Source organism: Bos indicus x Bos taurus, chromosome 22, assembly GCF_003369695.1.
Source record: "Bos indicus x Bos taurus breed Angus x Brahman F1 hybrid chromosome 22, Bos_hybrid_MaternalHap_v2.0, whole genome shotgun sequence".
NCBI lineage: Eukaryota > Metazoa > Chordata > Mammalia > Artiodactyla > Bovidae > Bos > Bos indicus x Bos taurus.
This window is the reverse complement of record NC_040097.1, coordinates 14,457,165-14,473,195: the sequence shown is the minus strand read 5'-3', so window position 1 is coordinate 14,473,195 and position 16,031 is coordinate 14,457,165. Positions and strand designations below refer to the sequence as shown.

At 43.2% G+C, this 16,031-nt stretch overlaps 1 protein-coding gene across 3 annotated transcripts in view; it reads right to left on the bottom strand.

The window, feature by feature from the left end:
• Positions 1-16,031, bottom strand: part of CACNA2D3 (calcium voltage-gated channel auxiliary subunit alpha2delta 3) — a 903,947-nt gene that overhangs the window by 403,375 nt on the left and 484,541 nt on the right. The window lies entirely within an intron of this gene.

The window sequence follows — 16,031 nt, the reverse complement described above, 5'->3', positions numbered from 1 at the left end:
TAAATCACCCTGAAGATATGCGTACCAACCACAAGACCTTTTCCCTGGGCCACCCCTCCCTTACAGCAACCACACTCTGACTCTCACCAGAGCAGCCTCGGTTCTAGAAGCCTGCTCGATGTTAGGTTCTGAACAAAAACTAGTCAACTGTGTCCACATAACAACCCTGTGAAGTTCCATCATTCCACTCTGCAGAGAGTAAGACTGACGTCCAGTATTGCACCTGAATTCACATACCTCCAAGCTGCCCAGCCCAGGTTCTATCCAGGCCAGTTTCAGCAGCTCTAATTCTCTCCTTTCCACTACACACCCACTGCTGTTTATTTTGTGTGTGTGTGTGTGTGTGTGTGTGTGTGGTGGGAGAGGGGGAAACCTGAATGCCAGGCACTGGCTATGAACTTGACTTAGACCTGGCCAGTGTGTCTCCAGTATGCCGGCTCTTAGTTTCTGCACTCAACTGAGTCTACAAGTGATTATCAAGTGGCATGCTGAGGGTCAGGGAACTAGGCAAACTACACAGCCAGGAACCAAGTCTCCTGCTTCTCTATTGTTGCTGCTCTTGACTTGGCAGCAGGATGCCAAACTCATGGCATAGCCTCTATGAGCACTCAGTGGATAAACCCAGAAAGTTGACTGAATCTAGGAAACTCATGGGTCCCACTGTGGGTAGGCAAGTAGTCAGAGCAAATCAGTCTGTCTTCTCCAAGAAACTCCACCCTTGGAAACTGGACTGGTGAATGAGTGGTGACCACCAAGAAGACTTGGGCTTGGTAAGTGTCACCCCAAGGTGGACCCAGCCCATCTTACAGGACACAAAGCAGGATGGCAGGCCGATCACAGACTGTGGAGAGTGTGTTCCTTAACCAGACCCAGGTTCACATCACAGTGGCTGGGCTCTGCCTCAGCAAGTTCGTTCTATTCATCTGATGTCGTTTCTGTCAACTGCATTTAGTTGTGCTCAGTCACACAAGTTTACACGGGACGTTTTTTATAACATAGCAATTCTTCTTTTAATCCATGTATAGCTGCATGTCACGTGCAGAATGATGTTTTAGGCAACGTCTGCTTTTATTGTTGTACACTTAAGAGCAAAATGCAATAATATGTCATGGAATTCCCCTCAATTTGCTATTATAACAAGGTCAACTGGGATTTTGTTTCTTCCTGATAGAAACTGAGTTCATACATGAAATAGAAAAAATATTTCTTCATGTTAAAGGTTTCTAAATGATGTCACAGATGAAGGATTCTCTCTTTGTTTTTTCTTCCCGGTCCTCTCTCTCACATTCAAACCCCCTTTCCTCCTACTCCACAACCTAAACAACTCAACTTGATCATCCAGGTCAACCAGCCTCTGCATTTAACTCTCAGTCCAACTCTCCTCCAAAGTGGGGACAGGGGATCCTGCCTTCCAGGGAACTAGTGATGTGACCTCCACTAAGAGCTGCTCTGCCCTTTATAGTAGTCATGAGCTACATGTAGCTATTAATATTAAATTTAATTAAAATTACCTAAAATTAAAAACTCAGTTCCTTGATCACACAAGCCACATTTCAAGTTCTCGACAGCCCAATGTGACTAGTGGTCATTGGACTGGACTGTGAAGATTAAATAATATCTCCATCATTGCCTAAAGTTGTGTTGGATAATACTAACCTGGAGACGCAAGAGCTAGACTAGTCATTCCTCCTTACCAAGCCATCGCCTGATGGTGAGTCAGAGGAAACTCTAAGGCCAGTGGGTATGTATGATTTCAATGAAACTAAGCCATGCCGGTGGGGCAACCCAAGACGGGCGGGTCATGGTGGAGAGATCTGACAGAATGTGGTCCACTGGAGAAGGGAATGGCAAACCACTTCAGTATTCTTGCCTTGAGAACCTCATGAACAGTGTGAAAAAGCAAAATGATAGGATAGTGAAAGAGAAACTCCCCAGGTCAGTAGGTGCCCAATATGCTACTGGAGATCAGTGGAGAAATAACTCCAGAAAGAATGAAGGGATGGAGCCAAAGCAAAAACAATACCCAGCTGTGGATGTGACTGGTGATAGAAGCAAGGTCCGATGCTGTAAAGAGCAATATTGCATAGGAACCTGGAATGTCAGGTCCATGAATCAAGGCAAATTGGAAGTGGTCAAATAGGAGATGGCAAGAGTGAATGTCGACATTCTAGGAATCAGCGAACTCAAATGGACTGGAATGGGTGAATTTAACTCACATGACCATTACATCTACTACTGCGGGCAGGAATCCCTCAGAAGAAATGGAGTGGCCATCATGGTCAACAAAAGAGTCTGAAATGCAGTACTTGGATGCAATCTCAAAAACAACAGAATGATCTCTGTTCGTTTCCAAGGCAAACCATTCAATACCACAGTAATCCAAGTCTATGCCCCAACCAGTAACGCTGAAGAAGCTGAAGTTGAATGGTTCTATGAAGACCTTTTAGAACTAACACCCAAAAAAGATGTCCTTTTCATTATAGGGGACTGGAATGCAAAAGTAGGAAGTCAAGAAACACCTGGAGTAACAGGCAAATTTGGCCTTGGAATACAGAATGAAGCAGGGCAAAGACTAATAGAGTTTTGCCAAGAAAATGCACTGGTCATAACAAACACCCTCTTCCAACAACACAAGAGAAGACTCTACACATGGACATCACCAGATGGTCAACACCGAAATCAGATTAATTATATTCTTTGCAGCCAAAGATGGAGAAGCTCTATACAGTCAGCAAAAACAAGACCAGGAGCTGACTGTGGCTCAGACCATGAACTCCTTATTGCCAAATTCAGACTGAAATTGAAGAAAGTAGGGAAAACCACTAGACCATTCAGGTATGACCTAAATCAAATCCCTTATGATTATACAGTGGAAGTGAGAAATAGATTTAAGGGCCTAGATCTGATAGATAGAGTGCCTGATGAACTATGGAATGAGGTTCGTGACATTGTACAGGAGATAGGGATCAAGACCATCCCCATGGAAAAGAAATGCAAAAAAGCAAAATGGCTGTCTGGGGAGGCCTTACAAATAGCTTTGAAAAGAAGAGAAGCAAAAAGCAAAGGAGAAAAGGAAAGATATAAACATCTGAATGCAGAGTTCCAAAGAATAGCAAAAAGAGATAAGAAAGCCTTCTTCAGCGATCAATGCAAAGAAATAGAGGAAAACAACAGAATGGGAAAGACTAGGGATCTCTTCAAGAAAATCAGAGACACCAAAGGAACATTTCATGCAAAGATGGGCTCGATAAAGGACAGAAATGGTATGGACCTAACAGAAGCAGAAGATATTAAGAAGAGATGGCAAGAATACACAGAAGAACTGTACAAAATAGATCTTCACGACCCAGATAATCACGATGGTGTGATCACTGACCTAGAGCCAGACATCCTGGAATGTGAAGTCAAGTGGGCCTTAGAAAGCATCACTATGAACAAAGCTAGTGGAGGTGATGGAATTCCAGTTGAATTATTCCAAATCCTGAAAGATGATGCTGTGAAAGTGCTGCACTCAATATGCCAGCAAATTTGGAAAACTCAGCAGTGACCACAGGACTGGAAAAGGTCAGTTTTCATTCCAATCCCAAAGAAAGGCAATGCCAAAGAATGCTCAAACTACCGCACAATTGCACTCATCTCACACACTAGTAAAGTAATGCTCAAAATTCTCCAAGCCAGGCTTCAGCAATATGTGAACCGTGAACTTCCTGATGTTCAAGCTGGTTTTAGAAAAGGCAGAGGAACCAAAGATCAAATTGCCAACATCCGCTGGATCATGGAAAAAGCAAGAGAGTTCCAGAAAAACATCTATTTCTGCTTTATTGACTATGCCAAAGCCTTTGACTGTGTGGATCACAATAAACTGTGGAAAATTCTGAAAGAGATGGGAATACCAGACCACCTGATCTGCCTCTTGAGAAATTTGTATGCAGGTCAGGAAGCAACAGTTAGAACTGGACATGGAACAACAGACTGGTTCCAAATAGGAAAAGGAGTTCATCAAGGCTGTATATTGTCACCCTGTTTATTTAACTTCTATGCAGAGTACATCATGAGAAACGCTGGACTGTAAGAAACACAAACTGGAATCAAGATTACCGGGAGAAATATCAATCACCTCAGATATGCAGATGACACCACCCTTATGGCAGAAAGTGAAGAGGAACTAAAAAGCCTCTTGATGAAAGTGAAAGAGGAGAGGGAAAAAGTTGGCTTAAAGCTCAACATTCAGAAAACGAAGATCATGGCATCTGGTCCTATCATTTCATGGGAAATAGATGGGGAAACAGTGGAAACAGTGTCAGCCTTTATTTTTCTGGGCTCCAAGATCACTACAGATGGTGACTGCAGCCATGAAATTAAAAGACGCTTACTCCTTGGAAGGAAAGTTATGACCAACCTAGATAGCATATTCAAAAGCAGAGACATTACTTTGCAAACAAAGGTCCGTCTAGTCAAGGCTATGGTTTTTCCTGTGGTCATGTATGGATGTGAGAGTTGGACTGTGAAGAAGGCTGAGTGCCGAAGAATTGATGCGTTTGAACTGTGGTGTTGGAGAAGACTCTTGAGAGTCCCTTGGACTGCAAGGAGATCCAACCAGTCCATTCTGAAGGAGATCAGCCCTGGGATTTCTTTGGAGGGAATGATGCTAAAGCTGAAACTCTAATACTTTGGCCACCTCATGCGAAGAGTTGACTTATTGGAAAAGACTCTGATGCTGGGAGGGATTGGGGGCAGGAGGAGAAGGGGACGACAGAGGATTAGATGGCTGGATGACATCACTGACTCGATGGACGTGAGTCTGAGTGAACTCCGGGAGTTGGTGATGGACAGGGAGGCCTGGCGTGCTGCGATTCATGGGGTCGCAAAGAGTTGGACACGACTGAGCGACTGATCTGATCTGATCTGATCTGATGTATGATTTCTCCTATCCAGCATCCTTTTCCCTTCTGCTGATTTTCCCTCTTCCCCAACACCTCATAATTTATATGAATCGAACAGTGCTAATCTCTCTCTCCTTTCCCAGTCAAGGGTTGGGCCCCCTGATCAGCCCTGTTCAGTCTGTGAATTTTATCCCATCAGCCATAGTTGGGCTTCTACTGAAACATGATGAAGAAGATTCTCTCTCCACTGAGATTACTGAAAAGTCAGGGAGGCAGGCTGGTGCTGCCAGCGGCCATGAAGCCACTGCACAGGAAGAACTCATCTGAATAAATGTAACAGCCAAGGAAAACAGAGCCCACAATGCAAGGGGGCAAGACAGAGTCATGACAGCGTGGCTTGAGCCCCTAGATCCAGCCATGCTTACTTTTCTAGGATAAGTGAGCCAACAAATTTGATTCTTTGCCTGACTAGATTTAGCTGTATTTGGGCCACTCAATTTAAAGGACGTTGATGACCATGCCCATCACATAAACCTGACTGAGGCAATATAACCCTAAAGACCTCCCTGCATTACAATGACCTTTCTCATCTCATCTATGCCCACTCTTCCTCTTCTTAATCACTGTCATTTCACTACCTGATTTACACATTTTCTGAGTGCCCATGCCGGACAGAGCCAGGCATTTCATACACAGCACACTCCTAGTGCACATGGGTGGAACATCCACTGCTTTCCCTCCCCATGGCCTGTACTAATTTGTTGAAGATGAACTCTAGTTGTGTGCATTCCAAGGGTAGTGTCCGAAAGGGAATGAAGGAGCCTGGCTGATTGCCCTGCAGCCTCCTGAACAGATTTTTTAAAACCTATTCTCAGGTATGGCTGCTTACTGTAAGATCAAAAATGTTTATATTTAATGCAATCATATTATATTAATACTTGTATGTTAGCAACCAGTATACAGACCCCATGGACTCTGCAAGAATAAAACTGAACTAGGATCCAAGAGACTGAGCCCTAGTTTTGGTTAGACTGCTTACCAGCTCTGATATCCCAAGACAAGTAGCTTTGGTTTCCAGGCCTGTTTTGCTACCTATGAAACGGGGGTGAGAAAGCTTCTGTTTATTTGGTAAAAAAAGTGAGAGCATCCATGCCTTAGAGCAGCAGGCAGGAGCCAGGTGACTTGAAGTCCAAATTCCACGCTGCCACTCACCCTCCCTCTATAAGCCTTAGTAAGATACTTCCTTCATCGATGCCTTCTTTTCTGACTTAATTCAAAAGGCATCAAGCTGACTTCTCACTATTATTACAGGAAAAAACAAGACATCTGAAAGAACCATGATGACAGAAACATGTGAGCATATTTTAATTTCATATTTGCTAAAAGAAATACTTGAAAACACTCCTACAAAACTTCATGCCTCAAACACCTATGCCAACTTCCTGGTTTGCAACTTTACAATCTGATCCATCTTGAAAAATGACTCGTTTCACCTTAAAGGGCTAGGTTTTATTAAGTGGAGAGACATGTGGTTGATTTTACTGACACCAAGGCCTGAGTGTCTCCTAGAGAAAGCTACTGAAGGACAGTATTTGGCTCAGAATTAGCTGGGCCAGGAAATCGGTCCTCAACAACTGCGTGCCAGGAAGTGGCCAGTTTCCATTATTTTTCTAAATTAAAATAAACAATTTATTGGGAATGGTGACAGTTCCATTTTATTATTAAACTTCAATAAAGGAGGAGGAGGGTGGCTTTTTATCTTTGCTTCAGGCGCTCATGCAGCATATGTTGCTGTCCGGGAGAAGGCCTCCCTTCCAAAGCAATTAGTGCAGCTTAATGCCTGGGGAGATGAACCAGCACGAGCGCCGCGGCTGCCTACGCCCGGATGCCAGCAGGCACAGCGAGGCCGCTTATCTCTGTGAAACAGTCACAACATCCAGGCCAGTGGAAGGTCCTGGCGACACAACCCTCTCTCTCCACCAGCATTTGATTTAGTTGAATCAATTCTGATAACTCTGGGATAATAGCAATCATGTTTTTTCCTATGTAATTATAATGAATGTCTGAGTCCTCCCAATTAAAAGCAAGGGATTAATATAAAAAGTGGACATCAGGAGACAAAACAATCCCCCATCCACGGAGTTGATGAGAGTTGGTGGTTCTGGCTGGGGTTACTTGGGGGAAAGGCTAACAGCTACCTGTCAGTGATGCCCATTCAGGTCACTAGAGTTCAGCAGACCTGTATTTTGTGCCCACTACATCTGGACAAGGGATTGCTGCAGCCACAGGAAGGCTTTCAGAAACTGCCTCACCCAATTCCTCCAAAGGCAGCCAACGCTGGCTGGATGATAACTGTATGCTGGGCACTGGGTACTTTCATCCATAACTTCACTCTATCTTCCTAAACACCCCTAAAAGGTACTATTAGGTTCCTACTTAACACACAGGCAAATGGAGTCTTCGAATGGTGAAATATTTGTCCAGGATGGCAGAGCAAAGTATGAGGAAGGTGGGTTTCAAAGTGCAGAGCCCCATATTTAAATCCATATTCAAACAGCCCTTCTAATGCACAGGGTGCAGCTCTTGACATCCCTGATTATGCAGCATACAGAGCCCCGAGGGATCTCACACAGGCCTGGTTTCAGGGGCACAAGACGAATGCAGCCACACAGGGCCCTGTGTTCAAAGGGCCTGTGCTTGGTTTAATACTATGTTGTCACTGCCTGGAAATTCTTAATAATCTTACTGTGGAATCTTTTTTTTTTTCTTTTTCAAATGAGATCCAATGGAACAAGATTTCACATGTGAGCAAAGAAGATAGGGGAAGTGTGCAGACCCCTGTTCCTTGCTGCCTGGGTCACACCTAGCATCTGGCAATGCCCATGAAGTGCAAAATTATGATATACAGCTACAGAGCAGGTGTTCATCAAACATGCCTGGCTGTGTTAGGCTGTTTTGTACTGTGGTCATCAGGTAACAGACTAAAATTAAGGAGCTAAAGGTAAGAGCGCCCTGTAGAAGTTCTCCAATCATCAGCACTACAAGTAATAAGACATGGTACCACTCACCTTCTCCTAAAATAGTGACACTGCTCACATCAACATAAAATCAGCCTGAATCAAGAAGCAGTGTCCCAGTGATCTTGACTGCCTCATTCTGATGTCTAACTCCTCATAGGAATTTCCAAACATGCCTTTACACATCTCAATGGTTCCATTACTATTGAGCTATAAACCCAAACTGCAGAAGCCCATTTGCCAGAGACCCAGATGGCCTCCACACCTGATACTAGGCCACAATATGATTTCATATAAATATGGCCTCTTCATCATGATATAGTTTCTCCTGGAAACAAACCCTCCTTCACCCTCATCTCTGGGATAATTCTCTCATGCTCCAGCAAAGTCTGAGAAATCCCTTGGCTGAATTTTACACCATCTTTTGGGCATATATGTCATGGATCTATGGCATGAGTGCTCAAGCCAAGGCTGGTATACAGAAAGCATCTAATAAACACTGTGGCCGTCAGTATCACCTTGCCTTGTCTTGGGAATGCTCTCTCTGCTAGGCCTCAAGTGACCCCCATGGACTACCTATTTTCTAGAAACCTTTTTCTATCATGTTAGGGGCACATTGTGATTTTTTTTCCCCTGGGGAAAGCTCCCCTGTGTCTTCTATCTCTTCACTACATGCGTTTCCCTTCTACATGCTGCAGAGAGAAGCACTTTGTACACTTCTTATGACACCACTATACACTTCTTATGACACCACTATCTCAAAGTGAATCAGACTGTGATTAGATTTTGTGGGGAAGGCAGACTGTGAGATGGTGTTTCTCAAATGTGAAAACACAATGACCCAAGAAAGCTGGTATTAAAGAGGCAGGTCCAGATGTTTGCAACTTTTGGGGAAAAGTACAGATCTGACAGAACTGTGTCTGAGTCAGTCCCCGTTTGTCCTTAATGTTGTATATTACAAACTGAAGTGTCTGAAGGTAGCAGATGTTTAATGCTAGTGCCAAATTAGAGACCAGATAGATCTCCTGGATGTGAACAATGAGTACTAAGTCATACTAGGAAGTCGGCTGCACTATAACCTAATTTCAATGGCAGAAGCACTTATTGTCCCATGTTAAGATGAGTCCAAAACTGATGATTCTCTCTGATGTGGAAATATCTGAAGTGGAACTGGTGCCTCCACAGAAGCTTTGCACAGTGGGACAGGGCAGGGTTCAGGAGGACTCTCTGATGATCTAATCAGTTCATCATCCTCCTGTGAGGCTCCTGAGGGAGCCAGGTCTGAGAACCTTCTAGCAACTGAGGAAAGTCACAGTCCAAATGCTACTTATACAGATGTGCCTGTTTTGTGTCTCTCCTGGCAAGATGCCATGTGTGTAAACAGGCAGGTCTCACCCTTCACATTTTTCTGGTATTTCTGAAGGTCCAAGTCCATTCTTCATAAACTTTATAAAAACCTTGATTTGACTCAGGTTAGCTTCTTTGGAGGAAGGAGGCTTTCATCAGCTCCACTACATGAGAACAGATACAAGTCACAACTTTAGTTCATTCCAAACACAGTGCCAAGCTCTGGAAACTTCGGCTACAAAGAGATGTATATTTATAGTTGGCATCTCCACGAGAGAAAGGAGATGTCTCATTTCATCTGTCTCGCTCACATTATGGCCCCAACACCCTTATGGGACCTAGCCAACCCAAGGCAAACACTCAAATACTTGTTGAATCAATAGATAAACTAAAATATATAAAAGGCCTTACATTGATGCAACACTTAAATATGATTTGACCCATTTCAATTGTATGAACTTTTTATAGGGAATTAATCAAGCAAATACTCAAATATTTACACAGATGCTCATCACTGTACTGTTTATAAAAACAGAGGAAAAAAAGGAAACCAAACTGAATTTTCAACAATAAGAGGTTGAAATGTTTTGTAGTCATCTGAAATATTTTAGAAGAATATTTCAGGGACTAGAAGGGTTATCACAACTTGTAATAATTTTAAAGGACATTTAAAGAAGTAACAATCTATTTTTTTTTTAAGCACAATTATCTGATATAAGGGCCTTCCAGATAAATACAGCAGTACGGTTGGTTCTTTTTGTTAAGATTACATGCAACTTTAAAAATTTTCTTCCTTTTGTTTATCCATATTCTTTATTACTTGGTATAAAAAGAAATGTTAAAAATGAAAGCATCATTAGACAGACAAAGACTTACTGCTGTAAATGAATTGTCTCTTCCTAACATGTCCATATTTGTAGAAGAATTTCAAATTTGGGGATCTTAGCCTCAAAACCACCTTTCAACTTGCAGAAATACCAGGTTGCTCCACATGACAGACGAGACATGCTATCAAGTGGCCACTGGATGCCTGACTCTGGGCCTGGAGCACTGGGGACAATGGAAGAAGAGAGAACCCGTGCCTTGAAGGGAACCAGAAAGACCCACACAATGACACCTCAGAGGGGCAGGCCCTTGGAAGAAGAGAGTGGAGAGATGAGGCAGAGAAAGCCTGGAGGGCAGTAGGAATTCCTGGAAAATAAAAGAACTGAAAACAGTTGGTTGGGTCAACTAAGCAGTCATGGAGCCTCGTTTATGATAAGGCCAGCGATAGCACCTATTCCTCTTGGTGGAGCCAACAACCCACACTCTCCGCCAGCGGGGATGGCAGGGCCAGCGCTGTCTCCCAGCCCAGCTCCCTAATTGATTCTGCCTGTGCTACAAATGCAACCGACTCGCCAATTACGGCAGAGCTGATTGAAGCTTGGCTGCATCTGTGGTTATTTCTTCTTTCCACACGTTTGTTGAGAGTGACACCGAACAGAGAGGGACCACCCACAAAAACCTTCAACTTCAGATAATGGAAATGTCTAAACAACAGCCGACACTGCACTGCTTCAACTCCAGTTTGCAATCTCAGATTATGGGGCTGGTGTTTTTTAAAAGGTCCCAGTGGAAGCTCCTTCTGAGGTGGTAGTAAAGAAGAGATACCTTCTGTAGAAACAAATTTAACACTGGTTCAAAAAAAAAAAAGAAACACTAAAACTCAGCTACCTATCTCAAAAATCTCTACAATAATTCAGAACTCTTTTCTCCTTATTATTGTCTGAATGTTCTTTTGACGTCATCTTATAAAGAGATAAAAAAGAGGAAATATTCATTTTCAGAACTAAATAATTTGAGACCAATTCCAGGGACTGGCTTTGCATAAGAATACATGTTTGGAAGGGCTCAGATTTAATGATCTGATGACACCATCTGAAATTCTTACATTTTGGACAAGTGGCCCCTCATTTTCATTTTGCACTAGGCCCTGTAGATGATTTAGCCAAACCTGATGGCAGCTGTGGCTTGGGGCAGACACAGAGACAGGTACTTGGCACTGTATTGGAAGACTGTCTCTACTCACAGACTTTTGTCTCTACATAAATGTCTACTCATGTTCATCAATGCCTGGTTTTATTTCCCAGTGTCCTAAAAGGATAAAATAAGAACACAACATTTTATCCTTAACTTAGAACTGTACATGGAGTCCTTCACAACTATTAGTTTGATACGCTAGGTATTAAAATCATCTGGTGTCAAATATCAGGAAAAAATGAAGAGATTCAGAAGGCATCTCATAACCACAAAAATATTTAATATATGAACTCTAAAAATAACTCAAATATTTAAGTCAGGGTCCCAAGGTTTAGAATGGAAACAGTAATGAGAGATCAGAAGACCCATGCTTAAGAAGCTTCCGCATTCAAACGAATCCAAGAATAGCTAATTTCTGTGGGGTGACTCAAGCAAAAGTTTTGGGGTTGTACTAGACCCCAGTGATGTCTAAATAATATGCTCATGAACAGACTGCAACAGAAGTACCAGCAACTTGTTAAAAACATCCTGTGGCTCCAGGCTGACAAATTCTAATCCAGTAGATCTCCAGTGGGCTCAGGAATCTACACATTGTTTAATACCGTTCTTGGGATTCTTATGCCTAGCTGCCAAGTTTTAATCATTCACCACCCCGATGACAAGAATGGGAATTTCGAAATTATTTAAGTTGAAATGCTTTTAGCCAAACGTGACCAGTCTCATCCAACATGATGTGTCCATGATAAAAATTTGAGTGATTGATTCTGGTCAGCTACTCTGGATCACACAAAACCAAGTGTAAGACCTCAGGCATACAATCTGGGCATCATCAAAAAACAATAGATAGATAAACATTTGATTATCAAGGAAAATGAGTCCCAAGTGAAGAAACACATCAACACATCAGTTGTGACTCCTTAATTTCCAAAGCCTCATCTTCTCTCTCCTTCCACTTGATCATCGCTGATTCTGGGACAGGAAGTCTTACCCTGCAATCTCATATTTTATTTTGGACAAAATGAATCCAGAGCAACTTGATCAGAATAAAAAGCTATTATGAGCAACCTTATTAAATTGCTATTTTTGTAGGCAAAAAGTGGTCTGATAGTTCAGCATTTCACTGATTTATTATGGACAGTGGCAAGGAGGTCCAGAGCAGCATCCAGGGAGCAGAATGACAGGGAGGGCTCCAGACTTTGTGTCAGAGCTGCACTCAGTGAACTGCCCCTTCTAAGACCTGCAGCTTCCACACATGGCTCATTAGATGTACACACAGTGAAGTCAGGGTATGGAAGGCTTATGCAGCTGGCAAGGAAGGAAAGCCAAAAACAAGTACAGCAGGAGGCTCCGTTTATGAGTTAGCTCCCTCGGTGCCTCACAGCACATCCCATTATGTTGGGTACTCGGCAGTCTGTAGTCCCTAAAACCAAACCAGTCCTTGAGAAAAAGCCAGGCATGCAGCTTTCTGACTTCCCTAGTGGAATTATCATGAGATAGCAGTTTCAACCAAGGCACACTGATTTGTGCTAGATACTCCCCTCCAAGATCCAGCGAGCTGCTAAATGAGGTCAATCCAGCTCAATCCAGTAAGAGTTTACAGCAAATACTCTAGAAATCTGCTAGACTTAAAGCAAATCTTTTTAAGTATTACAGATGGAAGAACATCTCTCTCTAAAGATAAGAGGCAGCTACAGAAGCAAAAACACCTTCCGCTTTGTGCACTGAATGCCTTTAATGGAGAGGAGTGCTCTCGAATTAGCAACAGGGCACACACAATGTGTGAAGCCAGCTCAGGGGGCTTAGGCTGGAGGGAGTAAGGCTGCAGAAGCTTCCTACTGTTAGTTGTTGAGTCCTCTAACCAAGTGTGCCATTGTACCTCCCCCCACACACACCCCGGGAAGGGACAGGCTGCATCAGACAATGACTGACGATGCAGAACTGAAGTCAGATAACAGCTCCTTCCTGAAAAATGCCTTCAGTGCCGATCCGATTCCAAAGCATTTCAGGCAACTAACTGGCTGCAAACTCGAGGGTTGCACACAGCCTGTGCCAGCTGGCTTTCACCGCCAGGGCCTTGGCAGGCAGTGTGGAGGCTCTGGGCCTGGCATCTGGATGGTCCTCCCCAGGCTCAGTGGTGGCAGCTGAGGCAGAGACCCTGGCAGCTCCCTACTGTCCGCGGGCTCTGCCCATGTGGCCAGAGTGCTAGTTAATGCTTGGATGGCCTGACATCCACACACAGACTTAAGGAACATGACAAAGTGAAGTCACACGGCTTTAAGACTTTCAGGAGTTTCTCATAGGTCATTTTAACCAAAGCTGGCGAAAGTAAGAGGTTTAATCCCTCAGAAATAATCTTAATTAGAAAGCAGACTGAAGGGCCATGTTTCACACTGCTGGGGTAATCTGCATATGAAAGTCCATTGTTCTGACTGCCAGATTGTTTTTGTTTTTTTCTTATTAGTTACTTTATTTGCATCTAGGTTCCTGTACAGTTAATTTATACAATTAATAGTGATTAAATGAATCAGCGGCATGACCTATTGGGAGCAGACATGCTAATGGGGTACACCTAGTGCTGCAGCCCAACTAACAGGCACTGTCCATAATAAATCAGTGAAATGCTGAACTATCAGACCACTTTTTGCCTACAAAAATAGCAATTTAATAAGGTTGCTCATAATAGCTTTTTATTCTGATCAAGTTGCTCTGGATTCATTTTGTCCAAAATAAAATATGAGATTGCAGGGTAAGACTTCCTGTCCCAGAATCAGCGATGATCAAGTGGAAGGAGAGAGAAGATGAGGCTTTGGAAATTAAGGAGTCACAACTGATGTGTTGATGTGTGAGGGAGGCATGGCTGGGTTCCCATCACCCTGACATTCACAATGTTCTAGTAGGTTACAGCAGAATAGCTAAGGTGGCTGCACTTGCCACTCAACCAGGCAGGGTTTTACAGTGTGCCGTAGGACCTCGTGCCATTTGTACTTTCTTTTCTATTTTCACATCAGCGACACTTAACATAAAAATAACTTCAGTTCAGTTCAGTTCAGTTGCTCAGTCGTGTCCGACTCTTTGCGACCCCATGAATCACAGCACGCCAGGCCTCTCTGTCCATCACCAACTCCCGGAGTTCACTCAGACTCACGTCCATCGAGTCAGTGATGCCATCCAGCCATCTCATCCTCTGTCGTCCCCTTCTCCTCCTGCCCTCAATCCCTCCCAGCATCAAAGTCTTTTCCAATGAGTCAACTCTATGCATGAGGTAGCCAAAGTGCTGGAGTTTCAGCTTTAGCATCATTCCCTCCAAAGAAATCCCAGGGCTGATCTCCTTCAGAATGGACTGGTTGGATCTCCTTGCAGTTCAAGGGACTCTCAAGAGTCTTCTCCAACACCACAGTTCAAAAGCATCAATTCTTTGGTGCTCAGCCTTCTTCACAGTCCAACTCTCTCATCCATACATGACCACTGGAAAAATCATAGCCTTGACTAGACGGATCTTTGTTGGCAAAGTAACGTCTCTGCTTTTGAATATGCTATCTAGGTTGGTCATAACTTTCCTTCCAAGGAGTAAGCGTCTTTTAATTTCATGGCTGCAGTCACCATCTGTAGTGATCTTGGAGCCCCCAAAAATAAAGTCTGACACTGTTTCCACTGTTTCCCCATCTATTTCCCACAAAGTGATGGGACCGGATGCCATGATCTTCGTTTTCTGAATGTTGAGCTTTAAGCCAACTTTTTCACTCTCCACTTTCACTTTCATCAAGAGGCTTTTTAGTTCCTCTTCGCTTTCTGCCATAAGGGTGGTGTCATCTGCGTATCCGAGGTTATTTATATTTCTCCCAGCAATCTTGATTCCAGCTTGGGTTGCTCTATTTACGATGACGCCCCAGGCCATATGTCTGCCTCCAAATGCTGACCTGTTTCTGTGCCACTTGGCAAGGTACAATTCCCATGATTGTTGACTAAATATTTGTGAAATCCTGGACAGCACATTCTAGCTTAACCGTTTGAGTGTTCCCATTAAAAATGTCAAAAGGTGGATAAGCTTGGTGGTATGTATGAACATGAGAATTTCATGCAGAATGGCCAGTTGCTCTGGGGGAGATGCTCTGGGAAGTCACTTGTTCTGAGAACCGCAGTTTACTCCTTATATACTCTATCTTTCTGTATGTTAAAATGTGGGGTAGAAAAACTTAACAAATCATTAATAATCATTATTACTTAAGTAAATTATCAATTACTCCAATTTGTTAAGATGCTGGCCCTGCAAAACACCATAATGCCGTTCTCCCATTAAACCTTCCCAGAATTCTATGTGATAGTACAATAAGGAAGGGGACAGAGGATGCTCACCTGTGTGACACAGGTGAGGTGACGCACACACTGCCTGACAGCTGCTCACTGTGGCCAGACTCACAGCCACATTAATTTGGTTTTTAACAATTAGGCATTTTTACCTCTAATACTACTTCTCTCTCCAAAATAGAGACTATGGATCTGAACTTTAATTCACCCCAACAACTCAACACTGTCATGCTAAATAGTAAGTCTGGTAGATGTAAGTATACTGCTCTAGCTTTTATCAAAATCCTAGACACTCCAAGCTGTTGCTTATATACTCTCAGCTGTTTTCATCTAAACCAGCTTTGGCCTTTTTTCCTTGCAAAATCAAGCTATCAGTTTCCATTTTCCAGCTGTCAGTTTGTTTTCATCTGGAGAAGGCAATGGCACCCCACTCCAGTGCTCTTGCCTGGAAAATCCTATG